Below are 18,168 nucleotides of genomic sequence, written 5' to 3' on the forward strand. Positions count from 1 at the left end.
TAGTAACACTTGTAGATTTTATAAGTTTAACCTATAGTTTAAGAATATTAATTATAACCTAAGGATTGATTAATATGACTGATTATGGAAATGATATTTATTATACTATAAGGTTTAGATAGACCCAATAAGATAATAACACTTGTCATATGTATGTTTAATGAGAAATTAAGTATTTTTTAGGAATAGTTTATTAAGAGTAATATTTGAAATTAACACTTGCCAGCAGCTTTGAAATCGTTAAAGGACTTAGTCAAGGCTATTTACTTAATTCAAATTAGGCTGAAAAAGTGTAATTACGTGTATAATATTTCAGCGTATGCCGATATATCGCAGCTCTAGGGAGCGATATATCACCACACGGGGATACGAAAAACACGTAACTTTGCACGACCACCTCGACGAGCCTCAGGAATATGAGCCCAGGCGATATGTCGCCTATGGTAGGCGATATATCGACTCTAGGGCTGCATTTTCAAATGATTTTGAAACCGAGCTCATTTTAATCCTTAACCTCTTGATTAGTCCAGAATCTTTTTGACCGAGTCTTCAGCCTCTGCTGAACGATTATTCAAATGTTTTTCAATTTAAAAAGCCATTATTTTATTCAAGCTAAATGAAGATCTTTTCATTCTTGAATTCTATATATAGGACCTAGTACCTAGCCATTTCTTCATTCTTCAAGCTGAGTTCAAAGCCTACAAGCTGGTAGGATTACTTTAGAGTGTTAAACACTTGGGTTGGGGTTATAAGCTTTATCATTATAAGCTTATTAAACACTTGGGAAGTAAGGTTCATAGTGTATTTCAGTTTCGAGGTGTAGTTCGGGTATAACAATTTCAAACGTATCCATATTCTTAGTTCCTTCATGTATTGTTTCATTAGTTCTTATAGTTTTTCTCTACTCAATTCCTAACTCAGTATTCTTTATTCTTGGTTAGGTATCTAAGTTCTTTGAACTTGAGGTTCTTGTTGGTAAGTATCTTCTCAATGGTTTAGTTCATTCTTTTGATCTCTTTTCTTTTAGAATACTCACCTCTCTATTAATGGTTTTTAGGAGTGTTCCAAAATCCTGACCTTGTTCTCATCATTTGGTAAGGAAAATAGGATAGTTCTTAAGTGATATGTGCTATGTTTATATAAAAGTGTTATATTATGATTTTATGTGTTATGATATATGCATGTTTTGGGGCTTATAGTTGTTATATAACAAACCCTAACATTTTTATGTTTTGGGCTTATAGTTGTTATATAGCCAACCCCAACATTTTATACGTTTTTGGGGCTTATAGTTGCTTAACTAGCAAATCTCATTGTAGTTTGAGGCTTATAGTTGCTTAGTTAGCAAACCCCAATAGTTACCATGTACATGGGTTAGAATTATGATATATGTGTTATAGTATATGATATATGTTCATAGTTTATGTGTATGATTATGGTTCATGCTTGTAGTAGATTTTCCTTGCTGGGCATTAGGCTCATTCATTTATGTTTTATATGTGCAGGAAAATAGTATGGCGGCGGGAAGGTTCTTGGCAGCTTGTGAATGTGTATTGAGGGAGAATGGAATCGGTTGACTGCGTGAACGGTTCGAGGATGAAGTTGTTTCTAGTCATTTGAAATTATGCTTTACATGTATTTTCCGCACTTTGTTTTGTAACGAATTTTAAGATTTAAGTTATGTTCTAATTTATTTTCAAACAATGGGATCCCATACCCTAACCGTATTTTTATGTTTAACCTTTGCTTTACAATTTTAAATAAAGTTATGGTTATTTCATATGTATGTTTTCTTAAGATTAGTGCCTGTGTATAGTAGTTATTAATGGTCCAATGTCTAGAATAGTTGGGTCGTTACACAAACCCTACAGCCGAAACACTAAACCCTATCAAACCAATATATAGTCGAAATCTACTCAAGTATTAAAGCTCTCGGTGTCGTTGTTGAAGATAGGCATTAGAGTGAAGGCTCATGATTTCATCTTTTGGTTCTAGGGTGAATGTATGAATTTATGAGGTTTAGAATTTTTGGATGTATAATTTTATTATAAGTCTCTAATGTTAAATTTTTATGTCATATATAAAGGTTTTGAGCGATTCTCTATAGCAAAAGCATTCTCTTTTCTTTTCTTCTTCCACACTCGAGGTAGGAAAATTAGGTAGTTTAGTTTATGACCTATTGAGTGATTTGTATGACCTTAACATTTCACGTACAAAAAAAGAGATAAGTGTGGCAAGACCTAAGGTGTTCAGAAATGTATGACGGACCTAAGTTGATGTCCGGTAGGCATGGTTGCCAAACTTGTATGACGAACCTAAGTTGATGTCTGGGGCTTAATTGCCATCTCTATATAAGCACTTATCTTTTGTTATGACTTATGATTATGACCTATGTTTATGACTTAAGGATATGTTTATGACCTAGGATTTTTGTTATGATTAGCATAAATAAGTTTTGTTATGAACTCTTGTATGAATTTTATGATATGTTTGTTATGACTATCTGTTTATATGACTTTTGTTTGTATTTTTCTTACTGGGCTTAGAAGCTCACTCCTTATGATGCTATTGTGCAGATAATTGAGGTTAGAATGGCTGGTGACAAGTAGGACCTAAGAGCTTAGTGATTTATTCATGGGAACCATATAGTCGATGAATGATCAACGAGCCTATGATTTTAGTTTCAAAGAATTTTTTTTAGTATCTTTATTTTTTTAATATTCGAATGTTGCTCTTTAATTTTGTTACAAACTTTATTTTATTTTTGTAAAGATATAGGATCTCTTTGCTTATTATGATTTTATTAAATAAAATAGCAATGTATGTTTATGATCCAACATTGTATTCTCGATAATATTATGAGAAGTTAGGGTGTTACAAGTGGTACCAGAGCCACAACTATATTGGTCCTGAACGTACTCATGAAATACACACGACATCTATAAAGGACCAACTCGCTACCAAGTAAGTATACTCACTCATTTTTTAAATATGTTTGTAATACTTCTCTTGTATTATTTATTTTTAGATTTTAGCACAATGGACCCAAGTGTTGTTAGAAAAGTTAAGGTGATAAGAAGAATAATCGACCCTAATGGTGAGAATGAGTTTGAAAAGGTGTTTCTTAGAATTAACCGAATTCACAAGGAGATAGAAAGATTAATGGTAGTCATACATCCCTGTTAAAATCACATGAGAATTCCATAGTTCTCATGCACTCAGCCAAACTACCGCTAGCAAAACTGACTTTAAAGATAGCATGGAACAAAGTTTTATTTGATCATGATGTACCTGTTGAAGATAAATATGACATATTTATGGATATGTTTGCTCGAAATTTGAGAATATTTGAAGATGTCATATTACCAAATGGAGAAATAGGAGAAAAAGTTCATCAGTTAGCAGAAAACCTTGGGGAATGATTTCTTAGTAATGTTCCCTTCACTTCAAGATTTATCTACACCCAAGATGATTATGAGAATTTCACTCAGGACATGCTAGAAGATGGATATGATGTGGAAGATTAGATGAATATAAAGAACACATCGTTAAGTTTTATTTTATGTTATTTTTAGAAATTTTTCGCTAGTTTGTAAATAATTTCTTATTTTAATCAACTATGTTATTTTCTTTTATTTTCATTATTTAGTAAATGTTAAGAAATTTGGATTCAATTGAAAAAGTAAAATTTAAATTCCCCTCTTATGGGTTAGCCCATTTGTGAGGGCCCATTTGCTTTGCATTATTAGATTGGACCTAATTAAAATGAATAACAATGAATAAAGCAATGGTTCAAATTCCTGTCTTTTGGGTTTAAGTGGAAGTTATGGAGCCTTAGTAGTGGGTACGATATACTGAACTCAACCCTCCCCCATGGAAGATTCAATTGTTAAGGCTTATTTACCCGAGTTGGACTTAAGTGTAATAAGGAAGATTTTAGTAGATAGATGGACCTAGTAGACAGTAGTAAAATAGGCTAAGTTATTACTTCTGCTTGTTTTGTTTGTCTTAGGTTTTACAATTTTCTCTTTTGGGGAAACAGAAAAGAAATATGGAGTGGGAACCAAGAAGATCCGAAAGACTAAGTGGCCAAGAAAGAGGAAAGGGAAGAGGCCGAGGAAGGGGAAGAGAGCGAGGAATAATAGTAGCTGCCACCCCCATATATAAAGAATTTCCAAACATGCTAGCAGCTCCAGGAGTGCCAGAAGCACTTAATGTAGCGGAAGAACCGGCAGCTGCTGCCGCTCGAGAAAACTTGGAAAGAGAGAATGCCCGTCTTAGGGCAAAGCTAAGGAGGAGAGAAGAAGAATTCCAAATAAACCAAGGAAAACAACAACAAGTGGCGCAAAAAGTCATTATTTTAGCACAATTATTACAGTTGGCAGAGTCTCGCTACGAGGCAGTATATGAACGCTTCAGGAAGCAGCAACCACCGAACTTTGATGGCGAATCAGACCCAATAGAAGCAGAAGAATGGCTTTGCTTGGTAGAATCTATCTTAGAACATATGCGATTGGGGAACAAGGACCAAGTCTCGTGCGCCTCGAGTTTACTCAAGAAAGACGCTCGCATCTGGTGGGATATAGTGAAGCAAACCCAAGATGTAAACCTTATAACATGGGATGAGTTTATCCAGTTGTTCAACAAGAAGTACTACAATCCTGCGATTCTAGCCACAAGGGTGGACAAAATCATCGCACTTACTCAAGGGAATTCGACTGTGACAGAATATGCAAGAAAATTTTATCGACTGGCTAAGTTCTCAGCGGACACGGTACCGATCGAGACGCTAAGAATTCAAAGATTCGTAAAAAGACTGAAGCCAATGATAGCCCGAGACGTGAAGCTAGTTTGGGGAGTAACCACGTACACAGAAATATTGGAAATATCCTTGGAAACCGAATAGTCAGAAGACAGAATCTGGAAAGAAGGTGCGGTCAGGAGGGATGCTGAAAAGAACAACAACGAACAAAACGACCATAAGAGGAAATACGATGGTGGTCAATACTAGAAGGCTAACAAGAAAGGAAAAACGACATCGAAAGGCAACAGAAACAAGAGGCCTTACATAGAATATCCATAGCGCCAAATCTACAAGAGAAATCATTCAAGAGAATGTCGATATAAGACCAAGGTTTGCTTCAATTATGGAGAAGAGGGTCATTGTAGCGTCCCAAATTTACTAATAAGGCTTAGGGCCTTGATTAGTGTGCCGTAAGGGCAATAATTGATTTAATTACGTTAATTTATGAATTGATGATTATGTGATTAGATATGCATGTTTAGGTGAATTAAATATGAATGGGGGCCCCATTTGGCTATTAGGGGCATATTTGTAATTTTAGCCCGTTGAGGGCATAAATGCAATATTTGTGTATATTGTAATTGATACCACGAGTGAGTGGTGATATATTTGTGATGCACGAACCGAGACGGTCCTAGGGAGCAGTTTAGCTAGAAAGTCACAATGGGGTCGAATACCTGGCTCGGGAAGAGCCTAGGGGTTTTTTGGGAATGTAATGTGTGTTCGAGATTTATCGAGTAACGGGTGTAATTTAGTAATTATTTGGACATGTCGGGATTAAACAAGGATTTATAGGAAAAGTCGAGGAATTAGCGGTACATGGAAAATGACGAAATTTCCCTTGGTGACACTTGAGGGTTAAGATAAGCTTAAGGGCATTTTAGAATTTTGGTAAAGGGACATATATGGTTTAGGAAGCTGAGACTCTAGAAGGATTTGGAAAAAAAAACAGAAGTCTCTCTCATCTTCTCTCTCTATCTCTCATGGCTCTTTCTCTCCCCCTCATTGTGCTTGGTGGCTGATGAATTTTGGGGACTTTAGGCTAAGGAAAGTTGAAGAAGTGGACTTGTAGTGCTTGGGGAGTAGCTCAAGGATTGAACTCATTCCAGAGGTAAGAAATCTAGCACTGAATTGTTTACGTTTCTGCTGAATTCTGTTAGAGTTATAAGTTTGCATGTGGAATGGATTTTAAGTATAATTATGGGTGTTGGCTGAGTTTATGTGTAATGCCCTAATTTCTCATAGATTAGGGAGAACACTGTGATGGGTCGTGATCGTAAATATTGCTCTTTTATTGAATAAAAACTTGAAAATAAATACATGGATCCATGGTTTTATAGAAATAAAATAATTTGTCTTTAACATAAAAAAAATGAGCAACATTTAAATAAAAATTTAAAATAACATGCTTTAATAAAAATAGGTCCACTTGATCTTCCTCGACTATATGGTCCCCACGAGTACATCACGAAGCTCCTAGGTCCCACTCGCCACCGGCCTTTCTTTCATCAATTGTCTGAACAACAACATAATAAGGGGTGAGCTTCTAAGCCCAATAAGGAAAATACAAACAAGGGTTAGTCATATAATCAAACATAACATAAATTCACAAAAGTCATACAAACACAAACATCTAGATCATATCATATCTTAAGTCACAATTCTAAATCATAAATCTAAGTCATAGATCACAGGTCACACTCTAAGTCATAAGTCATAGGTCATAGGTCATAGATCATAAATCATAGGTCATAAATCATAACTATAGGTCATATATCATAATCATAACTAAAAAAAATAACAAGTCAGATATAATAAAAAGATAAGTGCTTATATAGGGGTGGCAATTAAGCCCCGGACAAAAGTCCGTCATACACCGGACATAGGTCCGTCATAAAGTTTTGGCAACCGAGCCTTAATCATTGGACACCTTAGGTCCAGACACACTTACCCCTTTATTGTACCTGAAATGTTAGATCATACAGACACAAATCATATAACTAGATCCTAATACTAAACTACCTAATTTTCCTTACCTCATAATTAAAGAACGAGCGTGAGAGATTGCAAAGTGTGGAACCCAAAGAATATGATTGAAACAACAAAAACCACTTTCTTAATCAGATAACCATTTGAACCCTAAAATCATCCATTAATGACTTAGAATATTATTTAAATCATAAAAAAGATAATGAAAGTGACACAAACTTACATTAACCAAACAATACCCGAACCTCCAAAAACTGAAGAGATCTACAACTTTCGACCACAAAGCCTTTCTCTTATCTTCTTCTTAATTTATCAACTCAAAGCTTCTCCTCAATGCTCTTATTTATAGACTTATATGATCTAACAATAATTATTTAAAATTTGAAATACTAAACAAATATCTCTAGAATTTTTTCAACTTAAAAACTAAACTTAGGCCAACTTCCAATTATTAATTTAACTTAGAAAATTTAAATTCCTTATTTCCAAAACGTACGCTTATTCTAAGGAATATTTCCATAAGCTCTAATGATTTATTATGTAGATATTTCTATTCATAAATTAAAATAAAAAAAAATCTTTAATATCTGCCATAACCAAAATATGAGATAAAATTATATACACACATATATATATATATATATATATATACTCCACATCGTCTAACTATATAACAACTATGTAAGTAATATCTATAATATATATATTCCAACTATTTTAAATAGATTTAACATTCCTATCAGTGGCTTTTAGTTATGGGAATACTAATTATCTTATTTACTAAACAAAATATATAATCCCAAGATTCTTTTTTTTAAGAGATAAACAACAATATTCAAAACTTATCTTGTTATTTTTACATAACCGAATGACATAGTTCTAGGGAATATGTATATTTATTATTTATCTATTGACAAAATTCCTATTTTTTAAACTAAACCTCTTAAAAATCTAACAATATCCTATCGTGATCCTCATATTCAAGGGACTCATATAATTAAACATAGTATTTTCTAAACTTAAAGATAAAGACCAATTTATCTAATAAGATAGTTCTATGGTAATCTATGCAATCATCTCACTTTTCTAAAATTAATTAAAATAATACCACAACTAAAATTATTATTTTAAATTAACACTATTAATGAACATGTCATAAATAAATAGCAAACAATTAAATAACTGAACTATTTGGATATTACATTATGGGATTGTTGATGAACCCAAAACGAGTATGTTTTAAATATTTATATCGCAAGCTCACGAATCGTTCATATAGAACAGTGATCGTGTAAGCAAGGATGTCAAACCCAAAGGAGTTGTCTAAAATAAAAAAGAAAACTATTTTAAATCAAAATTAATAAATTCTAACCTAGCTCCATAAATTGATGAGATTTTTTTATAATGAAAATAAAATAAAAGATAATAATAGAGAAATTTAAGAAAATAAATAAAAATAAATTTCTAGTAGAAATCAAGATGGTAAAAGAAGACTATTAAGGTATTAGAATCCACAAAATATAAGTTCAAGAATATTTATAAGTACATTGATTCCCAAGTTTCAGTGATAGTTAAAACAAATCAAACTATCATTTTACAAATAGATTTATAATTTTAAGCACAAATTACTTCTAAAAAGATAGGATTTTTCTTCACTTTTCAAAAAGTATAATTTCAAAATATTTAATGTGAATCAACCTAATGAAACAACAAAAAATCAAATAACATTATTTACAAGGAAAAACATAATATTTTTGTTCTAAGCATTGGATGTGTACAATTTAATGACACATCTTACACAAAGAATATTATGTTTTTGCACTAATGAAGAACAAAGTTTAAATATGTTCTAATAATAAAAAATACAAGATATTTAAGATGAAAGAAAATATTTGAAAAAGAAAATCCATAAACTTTATTGTACAAAATGGGAAATCAACATACAACATAAATACTATCTAGTTACATATTATTTCATCATCACCTTAATAATCTTAAAAAGATTAGAAACTCATAACTAGAATATAAATTACAAACCAAAAAATTACAAACATAAATAGGAAAATTTGGAGGAGAAACCCCCAAAATTTTCCTTTAAAAACTCATAGAAAAAATGACCAAAAAGAAGAAAAAGATGAAGAGAATGGAGTGGTCTTCCAAGTGTAGGAGTTTTGTGGTATGACCTCTCCCAAAATAAGCATACCCTAATGGTCTTGAAAATTCCCTATTTATAGTCAAAATGAGAGTATTAAAATAATCAATTTAAATGAATTAAATTGCTTAAATTAATAATAATATGGCAAATAGGGAGTAAATTTTAGGGTGTAATGATGATTTTGGGGTAAAAAGTGTAGAAAAGTTTTGGTAAAATATGACATTTTTAGACAAAGGGGACATTGGGCAATTTATGGGCTCAAGACAATTGTGGCTTGGTGGCTGGTGTGTTGGGCTGGAGGCAGGCCAGGCATGGTGTACGGCTGGGCAGGGGTGGATTGGAGCAGTTGCTGGGCGGAAGGCTGAATGAAGGTGTAACGACCCAGCTATCTATGAGACTTAGGTCATTAAACCTACTAGACATAACTACAACTTTGAAAAGAACATACATAATAAAATTCATAACTTTATTGAAACTTTGGAAAATAATATTTGTAATACATAAATGAGCTCATTGTTTTAAAATAAAACATAGCTTTTAATAAAATTGTTTACAAAGCTAAATGCGGAAAAATACATAAACACATAATTTAAAGAGACTAAAAAAAAAACGTTGTCCTCAAATCGACACGCAGCCCATCCACTTCATTCACCTCCATACACACACCAAGCTTCCAAGAATCCTTCCGCCATTGCATCTATTTTCCTGCATCACACTAAAAAGAAAAGGAGTGAGCGTAATGCCCAGCAAGGAAAAACTAACAACATAAATCATATACATAAAATTATATCATAACATATGCTAAAAACATATCATAAACATATACTATAAGCATATCATAAACATATGTCATATACTACTACAATGGTCATTATACTACTTGGGCCTTGTAAACTAAAAAAGTCATATGCCTAATAGATTGGTGGTTCTTGCTAGTCAAGCAAGTCATATGCCCATAAATTATTAGGGTTTGCTAGCTAGACAAGTCATATGCCCAAGGTCTAATATCATACTATACATAATGTTAACATATCATAACACAACATAAGATAACATAACATATAACATAAGCATAACATATCATATAAGCATACAAAAGTCTATCCTATTTTCCTTACCAAAACTGGGATATGAGAACAAATGCGGGACGTAGAACATTCCTAAAACCAGCAATAGATAGTGAGTATTTTTAAAGGAAATAGATGAAAAGAATAGAACTAAACCACCTAGAGAAAACTTACCGAAAAGACACCTTAAGTTCAAAGAACTTAAAAACCTAGCCACAAAACCATAACAAAAGTTAGAACCTGAATGGAAACTAAAGAAACTAAGGAATCAAAAGAATTAAACTTAAGAATAACGGTACCTTTGTTGATCTTAAGGATTGGCCTAACTCCAATACCGAAATACTCTAATCCTTATTTCCCAAGTGTTTGATAAAGCTTTTTCTTTCCCAACCCAAGTGTATCACTCTTATGTTCTCACTAGCACCTTGGAGTATGATCACAGCTGAAGAGTAAGTGAAAGGGCTGGGTACTAGGTCCTATTTATAGAGTTTGGGAAGTGAAATTATCCTATTAAAAAAATACTTAAATCCTTAAATAACATGATTATGACAAGTGTCATACTCTTAGTGGTTCTGGAAGGTTCTAGAGTTTCTAGATCTTTCTTCTATTTTAAAAAAAAAATACTTAATTTCATTCTAACTATAATCCAAATTTAAATTTAAATAAAATAGAATCCTAACTTCTAACTTTCTAAATCTCGTAACTCTAAACTCACCTGTAGTAAAATCAACATAACTGGAGCTATAGAACTCCGATTTAGACCATATTTATACTGTTAGAAAACTAATTCAATTATCTACAACTATCTAGAAATACTATTTTTCAAAATTCATAAGATAACTAGGTCAAAAATAGGTCGAAAGTTATGGAACCTTAAAGTTACGGAAAATCTATTTAATTATCTAAATAACAATCTAATCCACAAATAAACAAGATTGTGACAAATGTCATGCTCCTAATGGTCTTGGAAGATTCTAGAGCTTTCTTGAACTTTCTTTTATTTAAAATATAATTAAATCCTTAAATAAACATGCACACGACAAGTGTCATGATCTTATTAATTCTATCTAAACCTTAGGAATAACCATGCTCATGACAAGTGTCATATTCTTATTGGCTCTATCTAAACCTTAGGTTATAATAATTATCATATTAATAACTAGCAATATTAATCAAACCTTATGTTATAATTAATATTCTTAAACTATAGGTTAAACTTATAAAATTCATAACTATTGCTAGGAGTTTCCAACTAAGTCCCGGTTTGAACAAAAATCCACGAAATCTAACATACTACAAACTAATACTAGATATTGCTACTACTACTACTATCTAACTAGCTAAGTAAAATTCTGGGACTCAACAGAAGGGGCTGGGACCGTGAAGCTACTTCGGGTTGGCTGGCAGAGAGGGGAGGCATTGGGCCTGGCTGAGGTGAAGGGGTAGGCAGCCCAGAGCTTGAAGGAGACGGGCCCAAGTGGACTAATGCTGGCTGGAGAAGCTGCTGGGAGGTGGCGTGGGCCAGGCGGGCCTCTAGTGGCTAGGCCGAGTGGGCTCTAGCGTGGGCCGAAGGGGGCGCGGGCCTTGGAGGAAGTTGTTGGGCTCGTGGGCCTGGTTGATGCAATAGGCGCTGGCTTGAAGAAGCCTGACTGGGCAGAAGGCAGCTGGTGGGCTGGGGCCTGGTTGATTGGGCCAGGCAGATGGTGAGCGTTTGCTTGTCTTATGGCATTTTAAAAATGTCATATTTTCTTTATTTCTTTTCCTTACTTTTCAAAGCCCAAAAATGCCATAGATTCCCTACAAAATAAATATAAAATAAATCATAATAAAATATTTCCAAATATAAAACAAATCAAGTTAATTATTTGAAAATATTAATTATAACTTAATTTATATTTAACATTTAAGCTCAATAATACAACATTTTTTTTTACCTCAAATTAAATAACAATAATTCAAATAATTAACTACAACATTATACAACAAAATAACTATAAAAACACTCAAAAATATATAAAATCAAAATAAACCCAATAAATTCAAAATTACTTTAAAACTTAATAAAATAATTAAAAACTCAAGAACTAAGCAACAATTAGCACATAAAAAATGGTAAAATAACTCTATTTTGTAGAGTTATCAATTGTCTATGGATTTGTTATGGAGCCTAGGTTGTGTGGAAGGGAAGTCTAGGCTTAGTTATGGGTTTAACTGGTATTCGGGGTGAGAATTCATGGGTTAGGTTCGGAGAAATATGCTGAATAAATGGTGATATTTTAGGTTTAGAGGCTTGAGTCGCAGCCCTGTTCTTCAGGCATCGCGGCCCGTGTGCTAGAAGAGGCTGGAAGGCCTCTGATTCGTTAGGCGCGCCGTGACTCAGGGTTTGGAGCGCCATGGCCCGTGTCTGTAACGACCCAATTCGGTAATAAGGCTTAGGGCCTTGATTAGCGTGCTTGGAGGGCAATAAGTGATTTATTGTGTTAATATGTGATTAGAAATGAATGTTTAGGTGAAATAAATAAGCATGTGGGCCTCGTTTGGTTTGTAGGGGCATGTTTGTAATTTGAACCCGTTGAGGGCATAAGTGTAATAATTGTGAATAATGTGATATATGCTTGTGATATATCTGTGTTGCACAATCCGAGACAGTCCTAGGGAGCGGTTAGCTAGAAAGTCACAATGAGGTTGAATACCCGACTCGGGGCAAGTCGAGGGGTATTTCGGGCATTGGACGTTTTAAGGGGTTATCGGGGTACGGAAATAAATATTTGGAGATATATTTGAAGTTAGAATGTTTAGGAGGGAATATTGGGGAAATTTACCATTTTGCCATCGGGGACGTTTTTGGCACCCCGAGCCTTTGAGGTAACCTTAGAAACTAAAGTTAAAAAAACAAAACCAAGGAAGCTTTCAGAACTTTGTGAATCGACCCAAGGCACCCTCTTTTCTCTCTCATTTTTCTCTAAGTCATACCAAGGGGAATTTTGAAGATCAAACTAGGGATTAGAGCTCTAAAACTTGGAGAATTGTTCAAGTATTAATTTGTGGATTCAAGCAGAGCTAAGGGTTTCAGCGAGGCTCGAATTAGGGGACTGTGCTCAGGACATTGGTGCTTGGAAAGCTCGGGACATAGGTTAGAAAACTGCTGTACCCGAAGAGCTTGTGTTGCAGGGCACGACCCTATATGATTGTGTTGCCGGGAGTAGCCCCATTGATTGAGTTTATACATGTTTAAGTATTTGCTTAATTATGCTATGTATGGATATATGTGAATGAACGGCAAGAGCCAGGAACGGCGAGGGTCGGGAATGGCGAAGGCCAAGAACGGAAAGGCCGAGTACGGCAAGGGGCCGGGAGCAGCGTTTAGCACGTGAAGTGCGAGACCTTAGTTCCTCTTTCAAACCTCGGCCATATATTGGTTGAGTAGCTGCATATGTACACGTCATCACCTAAGCTCTTCAACTCAAGGATGGTCCAGCTTTCTTTTGCCTTTACCTGCACCACAAAGCACCCGTGAGCCGAAGCTGTTAGGTTCATTTTAGGTTTGTGTTTAGAGATTGTTTTATGTTATGTTTTTAGTTATTTAGGATTGTTTAGCGCAGATTTATGCTTGTTTTCTTCTTGTTTCAGGCTTTAATGGTCAAGTACATAATATGGAGTGAAATGAGAAGAAACATGTTAAATATGATAAATAAGATGGATTTCGTGATGATTGTGGAGTTTCAAGACATTATGTGTGGAAAATACTACATTGAAGATGCTCAACACACGTCGTTTATGCTCTATAACGCAAGTCTGAGACTTCAAGCCGCATTTTGACCATGATTTATTCACTTTCTGGAAACACTTCTAGAAATAGAAGTTGTAGATATTTCTCTTAGCGTTCCACATATTTTTGAATCATTCAATTCGAAGTTATATCGAAGGAGTTATAATCAAAATATGATGAGTTGACGCTGCAGGCTGTTTGAAACGAGTTTCGTTTTGTTCTGACTTTAGCGCTACAGCGCCATAATAAGAGCGCTACAGCGCTAGTGCACCAGATTTTGAGGCATTTTGCCACTGTTAATAGCGCTACAGCGCTCCAGAAGTAGCGCTACAGCGCTCCAGAAGTAGCGCTACAGCGCTAGTGACGGGATTTTCACATTTTTGACCACTTTTTGAATGGCAATTTCGTCTTTTCACTTGGAACTTTGGAGGGTTACTTAAGAAACATAATGTTGCGACTTTAGCAGTTTTTTAGAGGGGGAGATTGACAAAAACCCTAGATTAAGCAAGGAGGCTAGAGGAGAAACAACAAGAAAACTCAGAGTCCTTTTTCTTTTTCTTTATCTTTTGATTCTATGTTTATGTTTGATTTAGTCATGTTTATGAACTAAATTTCTATTTAGGTTTTCTAATTGACTCTCTTGAAACTCTATTATGATTTAATGCATTTATCTATTTCCTCTTCCTTCTGAAATCTATTCAATTTGTGTTTATTGTGTATGTATTTGACTGCGCATCTTTTACATATGATTTACGAATTTGAATCAAAATCTGAAAAGTGAGATTTGAATATGCTAAAATTGAATAGACATAGACTTCAATTTAGAACAAGAGTATCAAATTGGTTTATGTGATTGAGGGTTGTATTCACTGCTTCCTATTGTTTGAATTTACCATAGAAATATGGGAATTCACACTAGGTCGAGTTTTCTATTTCTTAACTCGAATAGTTAACACTTTTGCAAACCTATCATTTCAGTGAAGAAGAGTTTCAGTAGTAATTACATTAAAGATTAATAGAGTGGATAGTAGAGAAAATTAGGATTCCTATTTGTTTTACAGTGAATGCAATCCAAGGTTTTGCTATTATTTGTTATTTGTTTAATTTTTAATTATTGCTTCTGAATATTATAGTTTCTTTTGCGGTGTCTAAAAGAATCAAGAATTCTAATTGATCAAATAGAAAGAGAAATTAATTGACTGGTAATTGAGAATTCAGTCCTTGAGGACGATACTTGTGTAGAGTCCAAGAACTTTACTTAACTAATTGTTTAGTAGTGTTATAGTATGTTTAGTGTTATCTTTGTTACTATGGATTTTTGGTTCAGACCGGGAATTATTTGGACACTCATAGTAGTACTTATAGATTTTCTAAGTTTAATCTATAGTTTAAGAATATTAAGTATAACCTAAGGTTTGATTAATGTGACTGATATTAAGGATTATATTTATTATATTATAAGGTTTAGACATCAACCAATAGGATTAAGGATTAAAGATTTTTGAGGATTTAATTTAATAAGGAGTAAAGTTTGAATGTTATAGGGTCAGTCAACAGCTTTGAGTACGTTGAGGGCTTAGTCAAGGCTGTTTACTCCATTCAAACTTAGCTAAAAATGTGTAATTTCGTGTTTAAATATTCAGCGTGTGCCGATATATCGTAGCTATAGGGGGCGATATATCGCAGCACGTAGATACGGAAAACACGAATCGATGCACGGTCGCCTCGGGAACAATGGTCCAGGCGATATATCGCCTATAGGGGGCGATATATCGCCTCCTCTAGCCTAAATTCAAATACTTTTGAATTCTTTTCCTTTCAGCCATTCAAACTCCTCCATAAGTCCAGCATCTTTTGAACGAGTCTTCAGCCTCTGCTGAACGATTATTCAAATGATTTTCACCTAAAAAGCCATTATTTTTATTCAAGTAAAATCAAGATACTTTCATTCCCAAACTCTATAAATTGGGCCTAGTACCCAGCCATTATTCACCATTTGCTCTAAGTTCAGAAGTTGCTAGTGTTAAGTGAGTGTGAGAGTGTAAACACTTGGTTTGGGAAAAACTATAAGCTTAAACATCATAAGCTTATCAAACACTTTGGGAAGTGAGTTCTATAGTATTTCGGTGGAGGTTAGATTGATCTTGCAAATCTTTGAGGTAAACCTGAAACTCTATTTCATGTTATTTCCTTTCTCAAAACCTTCTACTCAGTCCCCTAACCTCATTCTTATTTTGGTTAGGGAATCCAAGTTCTTAAGCATATAAGTCGGTAAGTATGTTCTTTTATGGTTTAGTCTTTCCATCTCTTTCATTTCATCTCCTTTCTTTAGACTCACTCTTTCTTATGGTTTTAGGAGTGTTCCAAAAAGTCCCAACTCAGTCCATTATATCCCGGTCACTTTGGTAAGGAAAATAGGCTAGAATCAATATGTTATGTGCTTATGTTATCTATATGTTTAATGTTATTAAATGTGTTATGATATGTATATATGTTTGTAGGCTTGGGCATATGACCCATATGACTAACAAGACCCCAAATGGGTTATGGGCATATGACCTACTTAGCTAGTAGGACCCCACTAATCCCATGGGCATATGCTTGTTTAGTCTATGGAACCCCAAGTAATAATGGCCATTATAATAAGTGTATGTTATATGTATTATGTTAAGTCTTTATGTTTTCTTATGAAATTATGTATATGACTATGTGTTAGATTTTCCTTGCTGGGCATTAGGCTCATTCCTTTTTGTTTTATGTGCAGGAAAATAAGCTTTAGAGGCGGAAAGGTTCGTGACGCTTAGAGATTGTGTATCGATGATGAATGGAGTCAAGGGGCCGAGCGTTATTCGATTCGAGGATGTAGTTTCGGTTTTATGTCTTTTTACATGTATTTTCCGCACTAATTATGTAATGTCTTATTATTTTAAATTATGTTTTTGTTTTAAAGACAATGGGATCCCATATCCGTTTTGGTATTTACTTTGTAAGTAATTCTTATTTCTATAAGTTACTTAATAAAATTATGGTATTTCCGCAAATGTAAGTTCTTTTAAGGATTTTATGTATAGTTTCGTTAATGGTCCAAATAGTCTAGAGTAGTGGGTCATTACAACTTGGTTTTTACCATATTATTACAAATTGCGACTGTGTGCACTTGCATAGCTTAAAAATATCGCAACAGAAGCCCAGCAAGAAAACATGAATATGCTCATGAAAATATTATCAGATGATGTCATTACATCACACAGAGCTTATAGCTCTAAAAAGATGAGTGACTGATGATTAAGTCACCAGCCATCAAGTGAAGAGGTGACTAATGAGTCACAGTCTGGATAGGTGACTGATGAGTCACGCTCTGGTTCGGTGACTAATGAGCCACGCTCTGGTTAGGTGACTAATGAGCCACACTCTGGGTAAGTGACTAATGAACCACGCTCTGAATAGGTGACTAATGAGCCACGCTCTGGATAGGTGACTAATGAGCCACGCTTTGAATAGGTGACTAATGAGCCACGCTCTGGATAGGTGACTAATGAACCACGCTCCAGATAGGTGACTAATGAGCCACGCTCTGGAGGTCCCATACCCTCCTAGCCATGTGACCTGTGGGTCACCTTAGCCTTTTTCGGCTTTGGCTCTAGATTTCTAGCCTTGAACTTGAGGTCGGTCCGACATTAATGCTCATTTGAGTCATTCAATGCAGATGTCGATTAGATCTAATCTTTATTGGCTTGCGTTGAACACGCTAAGGCCGTTCTGACTTATGAGTCAGCACCGTGTGACCAGTGCCCAGTACCACTATCGAACCTGACTAATGAGTCACAGCTTCACAGTTGATACTAATACCTTTGCCGATTCTGACTAATGAGTCAGTACCATGCACAAGTAAGCATTGCTACCAAACATATGTCATATGTTGAATATTCAAACGTAAGCCATTCAACATGCTTACTTAACAATTGCTAGCATAATTATGATCATGCACAAACACAGAGACTCAAGCTCTGATCAATCTCATATTCATCACTCATGGCATGCCCTAATCACATGTTTCTCGTGCATCACATGCATCACACTTAATCATCCAACATGCCTCAATAATAACCATATGCAAATGAGCAAGATTGCCAAACATTCAATATGCTATCAATGTTTACATTTAAACATCCAACTTGCATAAAAAATAACCATGCATGTCACACATGGGGTGCAGTTTTCTTACCTTCGGTCCAAGCATAGGTTACCGACAAACGAGCCACAAGAACGATCCCAACTCCAAGCCTCTAGTGATAACCTAGTCACAACCACAAATGGTGATCCAATGAGTTCAAGTTCTTAAACCAATCCCGGAACCAAAACTTAGCCTCCAAGATATCAATCC

This window comes from Humulus lupulus, chromosome 1 (assembly GCF_963169125.1).
Source record: "Humulus lupulus chromosome 1, drHumLupu1.1, whole genome shotgun sequence".
Classification (NCBI taxonomy): Eukaryota; Viridiplantae; Streptophyta; class Magnoliopsida; order Rosales; family Cannabaceae; genus Humulus; species Humulus lupulus.